The sequence below is a fragment of the Tamandua tetradactyla genome, chromosome 6 (genome assembly GCF_023851605.1).
Source record: "Tamandua tetradactyla isolate mTamTet1 chromosome 6, mTamTet1.pri, whole genome shotgun sequence".
NCBI lineage: Eukaryota > Metazoa > Chordata > Mammalia > Pilosa > Myrmecophagidae > Tamandua > Tamandua tetradactyla.
The window spans coordinates 142,596,916-142,612,284 of NC_135332.1; the positions used below are offsets into that span (position 1 = coordinate 142,596,916).

A 15,369-nucleotide genomic window follows, 5' to 3' on the forward strand; every position below is an offset into this window, starting at 1 on the left:
AAATAAAGGATGGAAAAAGATGCATCATGCAAACAGTAATCAAAAGACAGCAGAGTGGCCATACTAATATAAGACAAAACAAACTTTATGATAAAAATTGTTACTAGAATAAAAAAAGTATATTTTATCATAATAAGAGGGTCAATATTAAGAAGATAAAACATTTTTAAACATAGATATGCATCTAACAACAGAGCCCCAAAGCAAACAGTGACAGAATTGACAGGAGAATATAGATAATACAACAATAACTGGAGACTTCAAAAGCTCCACTTTCATGAATGGGTAGAATAATTAGAGAGAAAACCAACAAGGAAATAGATGATTTAAACTATAAACCAACTAGACCAAACAGGTATCTATAGAACACTCCATCCAAAGATGGCAACATACACATTATTCCTAAGTACACATGGAACATTCTCCAGGATAGAGCACAAAACAAGCCTGCAAAACAAGTCTCATTAAATTTAAAATGATTGAAATCATAGAAAGTATGTTCGCTGACCAAAATGTAATGAAATTAGAAATCAATTAAAGCCTACAGATAATGCATCAGAGCACAGATATGTAAGGGTGATGTACATAACAGAGTGAGAAAGATTCCCAGGAAAGGAGAACATGACTGTTTTATTTGCAGATATAAACATGCTTCTCAGAAAGAAAAAAAAATGTGTGTACATCAGAAGTTTCTAAAAGATGTGTCACAAAGGCAAAGATATTATTAGTGCCCATCCAGCCCTCACCCAAGAGGCAAACAATTAGCATTCATCGATGCACTGACCCAGGAACAGGCAACTAAGCCAAAACTCTCATTAGCAAATCCATCCTAACTGAGGAAATAGCTGGATGTATTGAGATGCTATCCTTAAACATCTTTTCAACAGAATTCCATGCATTCAAATGCCATGCTCACTGGCAACCTAGTTATTACTACTAACTTCCCACCTAAGTCTGGTTAACTGAAGGAAATACTGATAATGCTGACATATGGGTCATCTCTTGTGTGCCAGTTTGAATCTGTGGTGGACCCCAGAAAAGCCATGTCCTTTAATTCTCATTTAATATTGCTGGCTGGGAGCTTTTTGATTGTTCCCATGGAAATGTGGTCCACCCAACTGTGGGTGGTAACTTTTGATTCGACCATTTCCACGGAGGTTGTGTTTCCACCCATTCAAGGTGGGATTGCTTACTGAAGCCCTTTAAGAGGGAACCAAAGGTTAAAATATATTGGGTAGAAGGAAATACTAGTGGTCATTGAGAGGGATGGGTAAGGGGTATGGTATGTATAAGTTTTTTCTTTTTATTTCTTTTCCTGGAGTGATGCAAATGTTCTGAAAAATGATCATGGTGATGAATATACAACTATGTGATGATATTGTGAGCCACTGATTGTACACCATGTATGGAATGCCTGAATATTAAGAATATTTGTGTTTGTATGTTGTTTCATCAACAAAAATATTTAAAAAAAAAAAAAAGAGGGAACCATTTTGGAAGCAGTTACAGAGCCCACGCAGCCAGAGACCTTTGGAGATCAAGAAGGAAAACATCCCCAAGGGAGCTTCGTGAAACAAGAAGCCTAGCGAGAAAGCAGATATCACTATGTTCTCCTTGTGCCTTTTCAGATAAGAGAGAAACCCTGGATGTCATTGGCCTTTCTCAAGTGAAGGTAACCTCTTGTTGGTGCCTGAATTTGGACATTTTTATAGACTTACTTTAATTGGGGCATTTTTATGGCCTTAGAACTGTAAACTAGCAACTTAATAAATTCCCCTTTTTAAAAGCCATTCTGATTCTGATATATCACATTCCAGCAGCTAGCAAACCAGAACATCTGGTATATATTTTTATAATTTGGATAAACATGTCTCCACCCGAGAGGAGCAGATATTTTCTATGTGTAGATGAAATTGGCTCTTTCTGAGATGTGCTGCTCAGCTCTCCTTCAAGGAATGACTTGCTGCCCAGAGGTAGGGAGAAGGGTCCACAAACAGCATCAAACTGTCAGCTCCTTCACAAGATGCCTTGGCTACAGAGTCACCTTCCCCCAAATCACACCCTTCCTGGGGAAGCATGCATCTGGGAACTGAGCCAGGTGGGGTATAAAGTCCCTGCCATTTCATTCCATCTTGGTACACCAATGGGTATTACTTCAGAGAGACTGGCCAAAGAGTTTGTCAGGAACTCATATAACAACTTCTTCCTCTGTCCAATTTTGCTTCTTCCCTCTTCCTTAGCTAGGCGTTCAGCCCTAAGAAACCCTCCACTTCAGTGTCTGACTCTAGAGAATGCAACATGCAGCAAACAAATTCCAGGCTGTGATAAATTCACTAGGGCCAGCCATCATTATCCAGGCATTCCTCCCTGGATACTTTCTAGAGACCCTACTCCTTTATAAATTCAGGTACTGCTGCCCACTAGACATTCTCTCATTACCCCATACTTTTGCCTCAAAGCATTTAGCACAACTATAATTAATCAGTTTCTCTTATATAATAAACTTAATAACTATCTCCCCAGCAAGAATTCATTCATTCCACAAGTAGATTACCTATTAAAGTCCAAGTACTCACTCTGCTAAGTGGTAAGAATAGAGTGATAAACAAAATCCAACATAGTTATCATCATGAGCTTAGTTTGGTTAGCAAGAAACCCTCTATTCAAATAGTTACAAAATAATTGCAAAATTATAACTGTGGTATTGATATGCAGGAGTATTTGGTATTATGAAAGAGTGCTGTGTATATTTAGGACATAACATAGCCATGTGTGCTGGTTTGAAAGGATTTATGCACCCTAGAAAAGCCATGTTTTAATACAGATCAGTCTTGGGAGAGCGATGGTTTCTTCTAATCCCTATTCAGCACCATAGGTTGGAAACTTGACTAGGTTATCTCCACAGAGATGTGACTCAATCAATTGCGGGTATTAAACTTGATTAGATGGAGACATGTTTCCACCCATTCTACATGGGTCTTGATTAGTTTACTGGAATTCTATAAAAGAAGAAGTATTTTGGAGAAAGCTTCAGAATACTGCAGAACCACAAAGGAAGGAGTCTACCAGCCAACGACCTTTAGAGATTAGGAAGGAAAACACCTCCCAGGAAGCTTCTTGGAGCAAGAGGCCTGAAGAGAAAGCCAGCAGATGCCACCCTGTTTGCCATGTGCCCTTCCAGGTGAGAAAGAGAAACACTGAATATCATCAGCCTTCTTAAACCAAGGCATCTTTCCCTGGATGCCTTAGATTGAACATTTCTATAGACTTGCCTTAATTGGAACATTTCCACGTTCTGAAACTGTAAACCTGCAACTTACTAAATTCCCCCTTTTAAAAGTTATTCCATTTCTGGTATAATGCATTCTGGCAGCTAGTAAACTAGAATACCACAGTAGTTAGGAAAGGTTCCTTAAGTAAACAATGAATGGACTGAAATCTGAAGTAAGTTTAAGAATGATTAGGTTGTAAACAAATAAGAATATTCCAGGCAGAGGAACAAGCATGTATAAAGGCCCAGCTGGGAGAAAGTATAGGAAGTATTGAAAAAAATGCTAATGTGGCTACAGCAGCACACTATTATGTGGAAATTCAAGAGATGTGAGGAAAAAGTTTAGAAGCAGCAGGAAATGCAAGATTCATAGTTCTTAGCACAACTAATCAGGTCCTCCTTATGACAGATCTTCACTTACCTTTTGGGATAGTACTCTCCTGGTTCTCCCATCTCACTGGTCTCTTGTTCTTCCATCTTTTTTGATGTGTTCTTTTAATTTATCTAACCTCTAAAAATGCAAGCCTAGGTAAACTAGATAACTGAGAGGACAATAGTATAATTAATACAATAAGTTAAGACAAGGGAAGTGGCTGTCAAGAAAACAGCAAATTCAGTTTTAGGCACATGGTGCTTAAGATTCAGGATATCTATGCAAAATTATTCAGTAGGCACATGGAAAGATAAGAGGTTAGATGATAGAATGAAAATTTGATAAAAGTCTGGCTCAATGTAGTAAAAACACTGATCATATTTATTTCACTCCTTAATATCTCTTGACTCTACCCCCCTTCTTTCCATCACCACAGCTCATACTTTAATTCAGGTTGTGATCATTTCTCCCCTGGATTATTGGCAGCCTCTTAACTGGTCTTCATAACTTCAATCCTCTTCTACCCTAATCCATTCCTTACACTGCTGCCAACAGTGATCAATCCCAACCCCACCCCAAAATTAGGACCTATCATTCTTCTTGAAATTTTCCAATGGCTCCTGAAAATCTTTGGGGGTATGGGTGGGGGATTAAAATTCCCCAACATAAAATGCAAGGCCTCATGATATGAGCAATGCTACTTTTCTCTCCAGCACTGGCACCACCTCCCCCACTCCCCATCTAGGCCCATAATCTATGCTACAGTCTTGAGAGCTATTTAGGTTCCCAGATTGTTCCATGTTGCCCTTTTCACATACCACTTTCTCTAATTAGTCAAACCTTATTGTTTTAGTTTGTTAAAGCTGCCAGAAGCAATACACCAGAAATGGAATAGCTTTTAAAAAGGGAATTTGAATTGCAACTTTACAGTTCTAATGCTATAAAAATGTCCAAACTAAGGCAACCAGGAAAAGATAACTTGACCCAAAAAAGGGCAATGACGTCTGGAGTTTCTCTGTCAGCTGGGAAGACACACAGTGACGTCTGCTACCTTTCTCTCCCCGCTTCTTCAAATAGCTTCCTGGGGGGCATTTCCCTCCTGCATCTCCAAAGGTCTCTGCCTGTGTGGGCTCTGAAGCTTTTTTTGAATAGTTCCCTCTTAAAGAATTCCAGCAAGCAACTCCACCTTGAATGGGTGGAGACACAGCTCCATGGAAACCACCTAACCAAAAGGTCCCACCCACAATTTGTGAGTCACAGCTCCATGGAAACAACTTAGTCAAAAAGATCCCACCCATCAATGTTGAATGAGGATTAAAGAACATGGCTTTTCTCAGGTATACAACAGTTTCAAACTGGCATACTTCTCTTGTACCATAACCCTTTACCCCAGCAAAAACTTCCTGGTTCTTCTGGATTCACACCCATATTTACTACATTTTTTTACAATCAGAAAATAAGTTTTCTTCAAATTCTGATCCAGAATCCCCAATTAATCTTTTTTTGATTTTTTAATAGGGAGAGCATAAACGCAGTCCCCCACTACCCCAAATTATGCAGTCGAGTTTCCCACATTTGGGGACATCACAGGGGTTAGCACCTCCAGAGAACAATGGATTTAGTCTTACACTGGGAAAACCATGTCTGTGAAAACCTGCCAGGTAAGTATCCTAGTCAACTTCTAAATAAATTAAAACTACCCAACAGAATATTCACCTTACTTAATATGCAGAAAAGGGAGAAAGATATCATTAAACTTATGGTACAAATTATCAGTTATTAGAGGGAATTTTTTTTTAATATTATGAATTACAATGCGAAAACTTGAATTTTTCTAAATGCAAAAGTAATGCTTAGAAAACAATCTTCAACAGTCTTGTATTAAAAAGCTTTTGGGGAAAAAGAAGCTTTTGGAATAAAAAGACTTTCAGAATACCTAAAACATGTATAATGTGCTATTTTTCAAAGGTCAGGAAAAAAGCCCCACAGTCTATAGTACCTTCTCCTTTAGATTCAACCATTCCTTACACAGAAAGTACATAGTACCTCCCCCCTTAAGAGGATTTTGAGAGGACTGGGATTTATTCATATATTTTTCTTAAAATAATGCCTAGTACATAGTAAAATCCTTATAAATGCTTACCTATTATTATTATTACAACTATTGTGAAATGGCCAAAACCAAGTAAATTACAAGTAGTAGGTTCTTCAGGGAGAAATGAGAAGGCACCAATCAGATCAATCTATATTTATTAATATATCTACCAAACCTATCTCCACTTCTTTCTGCCGATTCTTAATTTCACTGATGAAAGATTTCACTAGCATTATGCTATAGAATCATTCTTAAATCACTTCATAAATAAAATCCTATGAAAACGTAACAACAACAAAAAAGGAGCACCACTGGAACTACAAACCTCAACTGTAATGGAAATGATCCAATGTTACCATAGTCTGTGTCTCCTTTTCTTCTTCTGTCCAATGGTGATCAGAGTACCTATCCAATCTCACAGGGTAAGTGTGAATTTTAAAGAAAATAATTTATATAGAACAGTCTGCTAAACTTGAAAATATTTCATAAACATAAGTTAATATTAATATTTCTGTAAAAAATCAAACTATATTGCATATATCAAGCATAGATCGTCCTTGCCTCTTTCAGAAACAGGTCTAGACTCACTAGCCCAATTTTATTTGGTGTAGTTCAATTCATGGATACCTCATATAAGATGGTGCCTTTAATGATACCTTTTATTACTATGTATAAGAAAATTTTCCCATCCTGATTGAAAAGAGATTAAATGGCTAACAACTTTAACTAATTATTAAGATATAATTATTATAAGATATTAAGATATAATTATTATATTATTAAGATACAATCACTAGCTTTGGGGTCTTTTTTTTAGAGATATTTGGGTACAGTTAGTTTAAAACCATTCCTAGAAACATGTATACCAAATCCTACCCTAAATCCTACTAGGATACAACATTCTTGCAATTACATTTACTCTACTTTCTCACTAAGGTACTAGGCATTGAGAAGGCAAATTCACTGAGAAGGCAAATTTATGGAGAAGGATGAATGTGTATGAATATTTATTAACTTCCTACTATGTGTTAGACATACAAGCCCTTTCCCCAGTTTCTAATTTAACTCTCACAACCATGCTGAAAGGTATTATCTTTTCCTTTTCACAGATGATAAAACTGGGCTCAAGAGGTTACGTTTCTTGCTTATATCACAGAGATATGATTTAGAGAGGATAGAAAGCTAAACCTAAAGGGATTTCAAAGCCAGCTCTTTTCATTTCACCACATCATCATCCAATGAAGCAGAAGCCCAAATGTTTAAATGCACCAGAGACTTCTATCTCATTGTAGTAGGTAGTTATATAAACCACCAGTTTTTATGTGGAAATTTCAGCATGAGTTCCTCCAGTTCCTTCCAAATAAGGGGGACACAGTAAAGAAGTTAATTTCCCCTAATAATTGGTTTATCTAGGAAAAAATTTTACTCCTTATTCAAACAGCTTGCTATTGAATCAGAATTCCCTTCTTTTATCTTGAAATTTGTTCCTTGCTTTGGCACTTGGTAACAGTCAAAATATATACTGAGAAATTCTGATTCACCCAAAGACAATTTCTATACTAGCCTAGTAATACACAGAGAATAAAACAACATGCAAGAGGTGTGCGTCATTTCCGGGCAGTATGGAATGGAGCAACCAACGGCACCAGAGCAACATGCCCAAGTTTTATTATGATTACTGCAATACAAACCTCACCCATGACTCTCCATCTGTGAAAAAGACGGCACAGTGATAGGAAACACAAAGAGAATGTAAAAGACTACTTATCAGAAATGGATGGAACAGCAGGCTCAGAGCCTGACTGACAAAACAATGGCTGCATTTCAACAAGGAAAGATACCTCCTACTTCATTTTCTGCAGGGGCAATGATCTCACCTCCCCACCTCCCCCCAGTCTCCTGGGCCCTTCTGGCTCTGGTATCATGACACCACCCCATATAGGGACCCCCCCCACGGTGCCAACAAGGGAGCCCACCACCTCCTGGGATGATGATGCCAGTGAGACATGCTCCTGGAATAAGGCCACCCATGGAGGGCCACATGTCAATGATGCCTGGACCCCAAATGATAGGACCTCCTACCAGTCCCATGATGGTACCCATTCGGGCAGGAATGACCAGACCAGACAGATAAGGATAGAGGGGAGCCTTTTTGAATCAGTTTTATATTACTTGTTCTACTTCACCAGACAGTGTGCTGCGACTGGGTGTTTACTAACAGCATGACAAGGAAGATTTGCTCCCCCTTCCTATCAAAGAGAGCATAGTTTTGAAGGGGAGTAGTGGGGGGGGAAAAGTAATTTCTATTTGTATTGTGGAATGTGAAAATAAAGTTGTCAACTCTTAGAAAAAATAAATAAATAACATGCAAGAAAACTTGGGAGAAAGGGATGATCTTTTAGCTACATACTCAATAGAAAAATGATTTATGTACTAAAAGAAAAAATAATTATTATAGTAGAGAACAGTAGAAATAATTTTTAAAAGATCTCAAAAATTCAGTGTCTTTGTTGATTATATAATAAGCTCTACCGAATTAAACCAGGTTTAGAGATTTAGTCTCCTATAAATATTGCCATGGCAAGATATAGCATATATATCAAGGCAAACTTAAATAAAACAAAGATTTGTTGTCTGCAGACCCAATTTTTTCATAATAAACCCAAATTCTCCCATATGAGTTTTCCTTTGGAGAACACAGTACTAAGTAAAATCTGATGAAGGAAACTGTCAAAAGAATACATGTTAATCTAACATGGCAGGCTCAGTTTGCCTATTGTAACGCATTCGGTTCTGGTCTCTGGACACGGAAGATTAATAATTTTCAGATACCTGTTTTATTGCATCTAACTGTCAATTACCCACAACTAAAACAGAAGTATGACATTCCATAATGTGGCAAACACATGAATCACTGACGGAATCAATGATGCTGTTCTATTAGGAAAGGTGAAATTTATGTCAGCTTTGCCTATTTCCTACAAGAGTTTCAATAGTGTAAACCTTAATTCACGTACTGTGACTCCTCAGAACTTTCCAGAAAAAAATAAAAGTCATGCTGGGTTTATTTAGCTCAATTTGTGACAAAATGAATGAAAGGAAGTCATAGTTTTCCAAGACAACTTTCTAAGTTCATATTTTTTTCTCCTAATTTCTTGTCATTGCCAGTTACTTTTCTACTCTAACTTTTAATTTCTAACCCTAGTAAAAAAAAAAATTTTAGCATAACTAACAAAGACAAACTAAAATCACTCAGGGATTTTTATGCAAAACTTCCAATTGTGTGTCCTAAACTGTTTTACTCCAAAATGAGTTCACAAACTGTGACAGATGTTTTATAGCTCTGTTTAAATATTTAGCCAGTAAAAGGATGAAATTTTAAAAAGCCAGAATGATTTCATTCTTCTCAAAAACCAGGGTGGTCTATCGGCAATTTTGGTACCAGTGGTGTTGCCGGGGGAACAAAATGGAAACAGGTGCCATCAAATTCAAATTAAAGATTTCGTTCTATTTTAAACCACCTTAAACAATGTTTCCATAAACTTTCTAACTGATACTACTATAAATTTGACAATATTTTATAACAAGAAAAGGATTATAAATTGTCTGTAGACCATCAAATTTTAACTGTAACAAATTTAGACTGATTGGCAACACTTCCTTGTAAAAAACCTAGTTTCATTAAATATACAGCATCATTTTAAAATGGAGTGAATATATAACAAAAGACAAGTCAAAAATAAAGAAACTGAGCAAGAATAGATTTTGATAGGCTTTTTTGAGATTTTATCTTGCTTTTGAGCTGATGCAGCATAAAATAAAAAATTAAGTACAAAAGAAACTTAAATTCACAACAAAAAAGAAAAAGCTACACAATTAAAAAGCTTAACCTTTCCTCATAAATCTAATTGCAGTTTCAATTTTATTGTTATAAACTGAAGTTTCCCCTATGAAAAAATCTAATAACTTTTGCTCTCTTATTTTAGTACTGAAAAATATACAAGTACTTAACATCTATCATTAAACAGTATTTCTTAAATTCTTATGAGATGAAGCAAGTGCCTTAATATAAAAGTTAATTTTAGTATTGGACACTTCCCCTTTTGTTTCATGTGGTATCATTGAACACTTTTTTGTTACAAGTTTTAATATAAGAAATGGACACTTGAGAAATTTTTAGATAATGATATTGCATATAGGGTGATGATCTTCATAAGACTGTATAAAGGGCGGGCCGCGGTGGCTCAGCGGGCAAAGTGCTTGCCTGCTATGCCGGAGGACCTCGGTTCGATTCCCGGCCCCAGCCCATGTAACAAAAAACGGAAAAACAAAATACAATAAAACAAGAAAATGTTTAAAGATGTTTCCCTTTCTTCCTTCCTTCCTTCCTTCTATCCTTCCTTCCTTCTCTCTGTCTTTCCTTTAAAAAAAAAAAAAAAAAAAAAAAAAAAAAAAAAAAGACTGTATAAGAAGCTTCAGAAAAAGTAAAGTAATTTGTTCCCAGTAAGGACTCTAGATATATAGGTAAGGTAAGATACACATTCTTCAGTGTTACTCATTACATTAGAAGATAAATTCTCTTTGTTTCAAGTTTGACACTTGGAAAACTTCTCAACTTGCAGGGGCATTTATTCTTGCAGTTAGATGAAAGCTCCTTTATTCTGATCCTAAATAATCAAATTCTGAAAAACTTTCAGACAGTTCAAAGTTTAATTTTTAGCAGTGCTCTAGGGAATCACAAGCTGGTTCATCAGAGTGGAATCAAAACTTACACTCAGCTCCATTAGTTGGATTCTTTCCAATCCTGAATTACAATGAGGGTTCATCAACAAGTTTTCCAAAAAAAGTTCAAAGTTTTCAATATTAATAGATAAATGTCTTTGAAACTAATATTTCTAGTTTAAAATTTCCTTATTAAATATTCAAAAGACAGAATCCTTTTTTTGTGCATTAGCACTTATATTTGATTCATAAAAGAAAAATACATTGTACTATTTAAAGCTGACCAATATAAAACTTCCTTTACAGTTATGTACTTAAGTTTCAAATAATCTCACTTGTGTAAAATTATAAAATTGCTGTACTGATCTACTGCTTACTTTGAAAGTGATTAATCAAAGTCAGAGAAAGCCAACCATCAACTGAAGTATGTTTCAAATTTCCGTCTCAGAAACATGTCAAAAAAGATGAGCCAATTTTACTTTAATTAAAACCTCATTTAGAAATATGAAATAAATGTTTTCTATTTAATTCCAATTAGATTTCAATTGTGTCCAGATTTCAAACTACTTCTGCTACTTGATTACACGTGCTGAATTAAAATTCTAGGGTTGCTATAAACAGACTTAAAATCAAAGGACTTGGTTATTTGCTTATTGTAGAAGGTATACAGTACTTTATATCTTATTCTAAATTTAATGAAGTATTCACTAATTAAAAATTTAACTACAAACTAGTTTAAATTCATTGATGGTTATCTCTTAAGCAAATAATTAGCTAAGAATAAATTCTTTTCTCTAACTTTTAGAAATATTAATTTTGGAAAAAATAATTTAACTTATATTCTCCAAGTTTCTAATAAAAGCACAACAAAGTTACTGGCTTAGATTTCTAATTTTGAATTGCTTCCCCAGAACAGTAAGAGGTAGTTTTTTCTGCTAAGACCAGTTAAGTTATGGGAACCCAATCATAAAGTACCCTGAGACTCTGTGACTCAGGGAAGATTCTTCTAACACTACCTGCCCATAATGCCAAGCCCAAAGAATATATCTGGTCAGGTCTCAGGGATAATTATTTGGTGGCTCAAATGCAAGACAACATGTCCTCTCTATATCCTAATTAGTTAAACAATAAGAAGACAGAGGGAACAGATTTATCTAAAATATGTTTGACTAATAAGCAGTAGTTTTCTACATTTTGAATGTGAACATTTTAGCACAGAAGACACTTTCTACTATGTCCTCTTAGGGTGATCTACACAAATAGTCAAGTGACTACCTCAAAAATCAACCAGTAAGTTAGGAAATACTACAGCAAAATCAAACAACATGTTGCACAGCTGATGATAGCACAGTAGCACCCCCTATTACAGCCATGTGGAAGGAATATCTTCCCTTTCTTTCACTTACCTCCTTGCTCCTATGCTGTCATATTTATGGCCTAAAACTTCCATTCATGGGCAGCAAAGATTCAGGATGCCTTTCACATGAAAGAAGAAATAACTCACTGATGGAATGGAGAGACATTCAAAGAAGATTCTAGCTCTGGGCGTCCTTTAACCAGAAACTCTTCCACCTATATTTCTAGTAGATAAATGTGACTTATACAGATAACTTTTCTCTCAACGATGGGTTTCATGTTGACATATATTTGAAAATCCATATTCACTGCACTGTGGTAGTACTGTACACAATAATGTATCTTATAACATTTTAGTCAATTGTCTAACTTTTAAAAATGTTGCCTATAAAATGAAACTCTGTATGAACAGAAGGTCAAATTAGCACTTAGAGCTGTTGTCTAAAACCATTGGGGTGTGGGGAGGATACTTACTGCTAGGAGAAGCAAAGTAAAGGTACAGTTAATTAAAGACACAAACAAATGAAAATGCCATGAATTCAATAAAATGTCCTAAGAAAAAGGAATTAACAATTCATTCATTCATTTGCATGGGCAGGCACCAGGAATAGAACCTGGGTCTCTGGTATGGCAGGTGAGAACTCTGCCTGCTGAGCCACCATGGCCCACCCAATGCATTTATTTTTATACAGGCAAAAATGGCAGGAATTAAAATATTTTATATCATGTAAAAACCAAATGCTGGAGAATTCACTGATAGGAGATTTTTCCATTTAAATTTTTTACTGCTTTGAGGAAGACTTTTCCATAGTATCATAAATCTGTTATTATAATGAAATTATGGCTCAATAATAAAATCTCTCATCCATGTATCATCAAGCTAATAACTACTTGGGCAATATCACTATCTCTTCTGCTGGCTCTAAGAGACCAAAAAGAAGGATGTTTAGGGGTTTTTTTATACTCAAAGTTCAACTTTGAGAACAGGAAAATCCTTAATAATTTCCTCCAAAGGCTTCAAATTAACTGCTTCAGCAAATCAAAAGGATGATTTTTGTATTAGCCAAACCATACAGTTTAAGAGTAAAGGATTATTGAAGATGATTTAACCCTTCTCAAAGAAAGAAGTGGACTTCTTGGAAAGTTACATAGTACTACAGTTAATGTCTAGAATTCTAGAAAATTCTGATTATCAAGCTATTACTACTGTATAAGTGGGGTGACACTCTTAAACTGAAGAACTTTTTGTGCAGGCGTAAATTTTACATGCAGAAAAGCCACATTATTACAGTCTTCGGGAGGTGTTTTGCTCCAAAATACCAAGTATCAGAAAGATAATTCCTACAATTATGTTTGGTCTTATATATTGTATTTATAGCCTCTAAACTTTCTCATAGACAAGACATTCAGCTACATCATGTGAAATTTCCAAATGCTTCAATGTCACAGAATACCCTTTTCAATTTGATCTGGAACACTAAGGATCTACTTTGCCCAAAGATGAATAAAACACCATCTTTCATGTAGCTTAAGAGGTCACGATCTGGAGTCCACTGCCTGGGTTCTAATCCTGGATCTAATAACTATTAATTATTTAACCTCTCTATTTCTTATTTTTATTATCTATAAACTATAGAAAATAGTGATAATGCATATTTCATAGAGTTGTTAGGAGGATTAAATAAGTTAGGTACATATAAAATACTTAGAAGTATGAATAAAGTAAAAGTTCAGTAATTATTAGCCATGATACTTATACATTCCAAATGATCTGGCAAATATATAACATACTATGTTGACTTCAAAAACTCAAATAATATGCACAGATTTGGGGTTTTATGTTTACTTCTAAGTATTTTCATTTTAACAATTTATTTCTTTTAAATTCAACATGAAATTATGTCATTCATCTACCAGGAACTCATCTCCCCCAAAAAGGATACTCGTGTAGAAAATACATATGAAAAAATGTCAACTAAAAAATCACTTTGTATATCTAAGTTTTAAAATAAAGTTAATACACACAAAATGGCAACTAAAGAGCTATTTTGTATATTTAACTCCACAGATTATTAACATTATATATGTTATAACCATTTACATAATGTGTAAAATGCCACAAAAAGACTCGTATATATATATTTATAAACTCAATGGGAAATTCAATTTGCGATGAATCAGAAAAATTCCAAAAAGCTCTTCATATTAGGATGACAAAATGAGAATCAAAAATTGGGTCCACTGCAAGTAAAACATATCGACTAAAAATAAATAAATAGGGGGGACCAAAAAAAAAAAAAAGGGTCCATTGGAGGAAAGCAAATTTTTAAAAGACCATAAAATCAAAAAGCTAAAATTCTGGCTATCAGAGATCACTAGCTCATTTTCCTTTCTTGAAGCAAAAAAAAAAAAAAAAAAAGGTAGAAGTAGAAGAATACTAACATACCAAACTTAAAGCATTTATCATACAGTTTAGGAACCATTTGTCAGCAAATGAAGAGATTATAGTCAGCATCCAAAGCACAAACTATAGCAGCCAAGAGTCTAAAAACCCTTCACCACAAATACTACGCTACTGGAAGAAACTATGAGGCACTTTTTGCTAATACCTCAAAAGAAAAGCCATAAAATATTCCAAAAGCAAGAGAATAGTTCATATTTTCCATTTCTTTGCCTCACATATTTGTTTTACTATTAGAAGTCTGTCCTTTCGTTTTCTTTGTCATGCCTAATGTTTGTCTTATAAATGTCCATTAAATGTGTTACAAAAGGTTCTTATGGGAAATGATTACTATATTTCAAGTACACATTTATAAACAACAAAAAAAGAAAACTGTCATTAGTAATTTTAATATGGAATTAAATTATTGAAATAAACTTTTAAATATTATATGTTGACAGCACTCAAAGAATTGGGGCATGACGCATGTAACTTTACTGGTTCAAAGGCACAGAGTGTAGGTCAAGCTTTTAAAACAGTCAAATGTTTAACAATTGAAGAAAAATATACAAAGTACTTTGTGAATAAAAATAGTTCAAGTGAACATGGTTTGTGGAAAATAAAGCATTCCACAGATTCTATAGCACAGGCCAAGATTGTTCATAGCATTACAGGGCACGTGATATATGAGAAAGAACTTTACAACTCAGGGTTATTATCCCCGCTCTGCTCCCCCCCCACACAAAATATCTTTTTCTCTCAAGATCTTTAAGAACGTACATCATCTAGCTCCCTGGAATGATTTAAACGACATTCAGCCTAAACACAGAAACTGACTTTTTCACATCTCACAAGTTTCACAAACCTATGAACAAAAATACTATGCATTCTATTTGTCCTCTCATTTGCATGTCTAATATCAAAAGGGTTGGGTGAACTTTTCCAGTAATTAAGTTTTACTCTCAATTAATTGTTTCTAGAGCAAATTACCATATAGTTGCTTAGGGGGATTATAAATACTTTGTAAGCAACTGAAGGAATCACCATAGCTAATCAGCATTTCTAAACCAAGTTTTGCCTAGCAAAAGCAAAATATATATATATATTTTTTA

At 35.0% G+C, this 15,369-nt stretch overlaps 1 protein-coding gene and 2 pseudogenes across 3 annotated transcripts in view; 1 reads left to right on the plus strand and 2 right to left on the minus strand.

The window, feature by feature from the left end:
- Window positions 1–15,369, minus strand: part of STK3 (serine/threonine kinase 3) — a 413,585-nt gene that overhangs the window by 230,856 nt on the left and 167,360 nt on the right. The window lies entirely within an intron of this gene.
- LOC143688889 (U1 small nuclear ribonucleoprotein C pseudogene) lies at window positions 4,934–8,105 on the plus strand (annotated as a pseudogene). The gene is made up of 3 exons (XR_013178349.1): window positions 4,934–4,981; window positions 5,163–5,305; window positions 6,849–8,105. The product of XR_013178349.1 is annotated as a U1 small nuclear ribonucleoprotein C pseudogene (transcript).
- On the minus strand, window positions 5,159–5,313 carry LOC143689160 (U1 spliceosomal RNA; annotated as a pseudogene).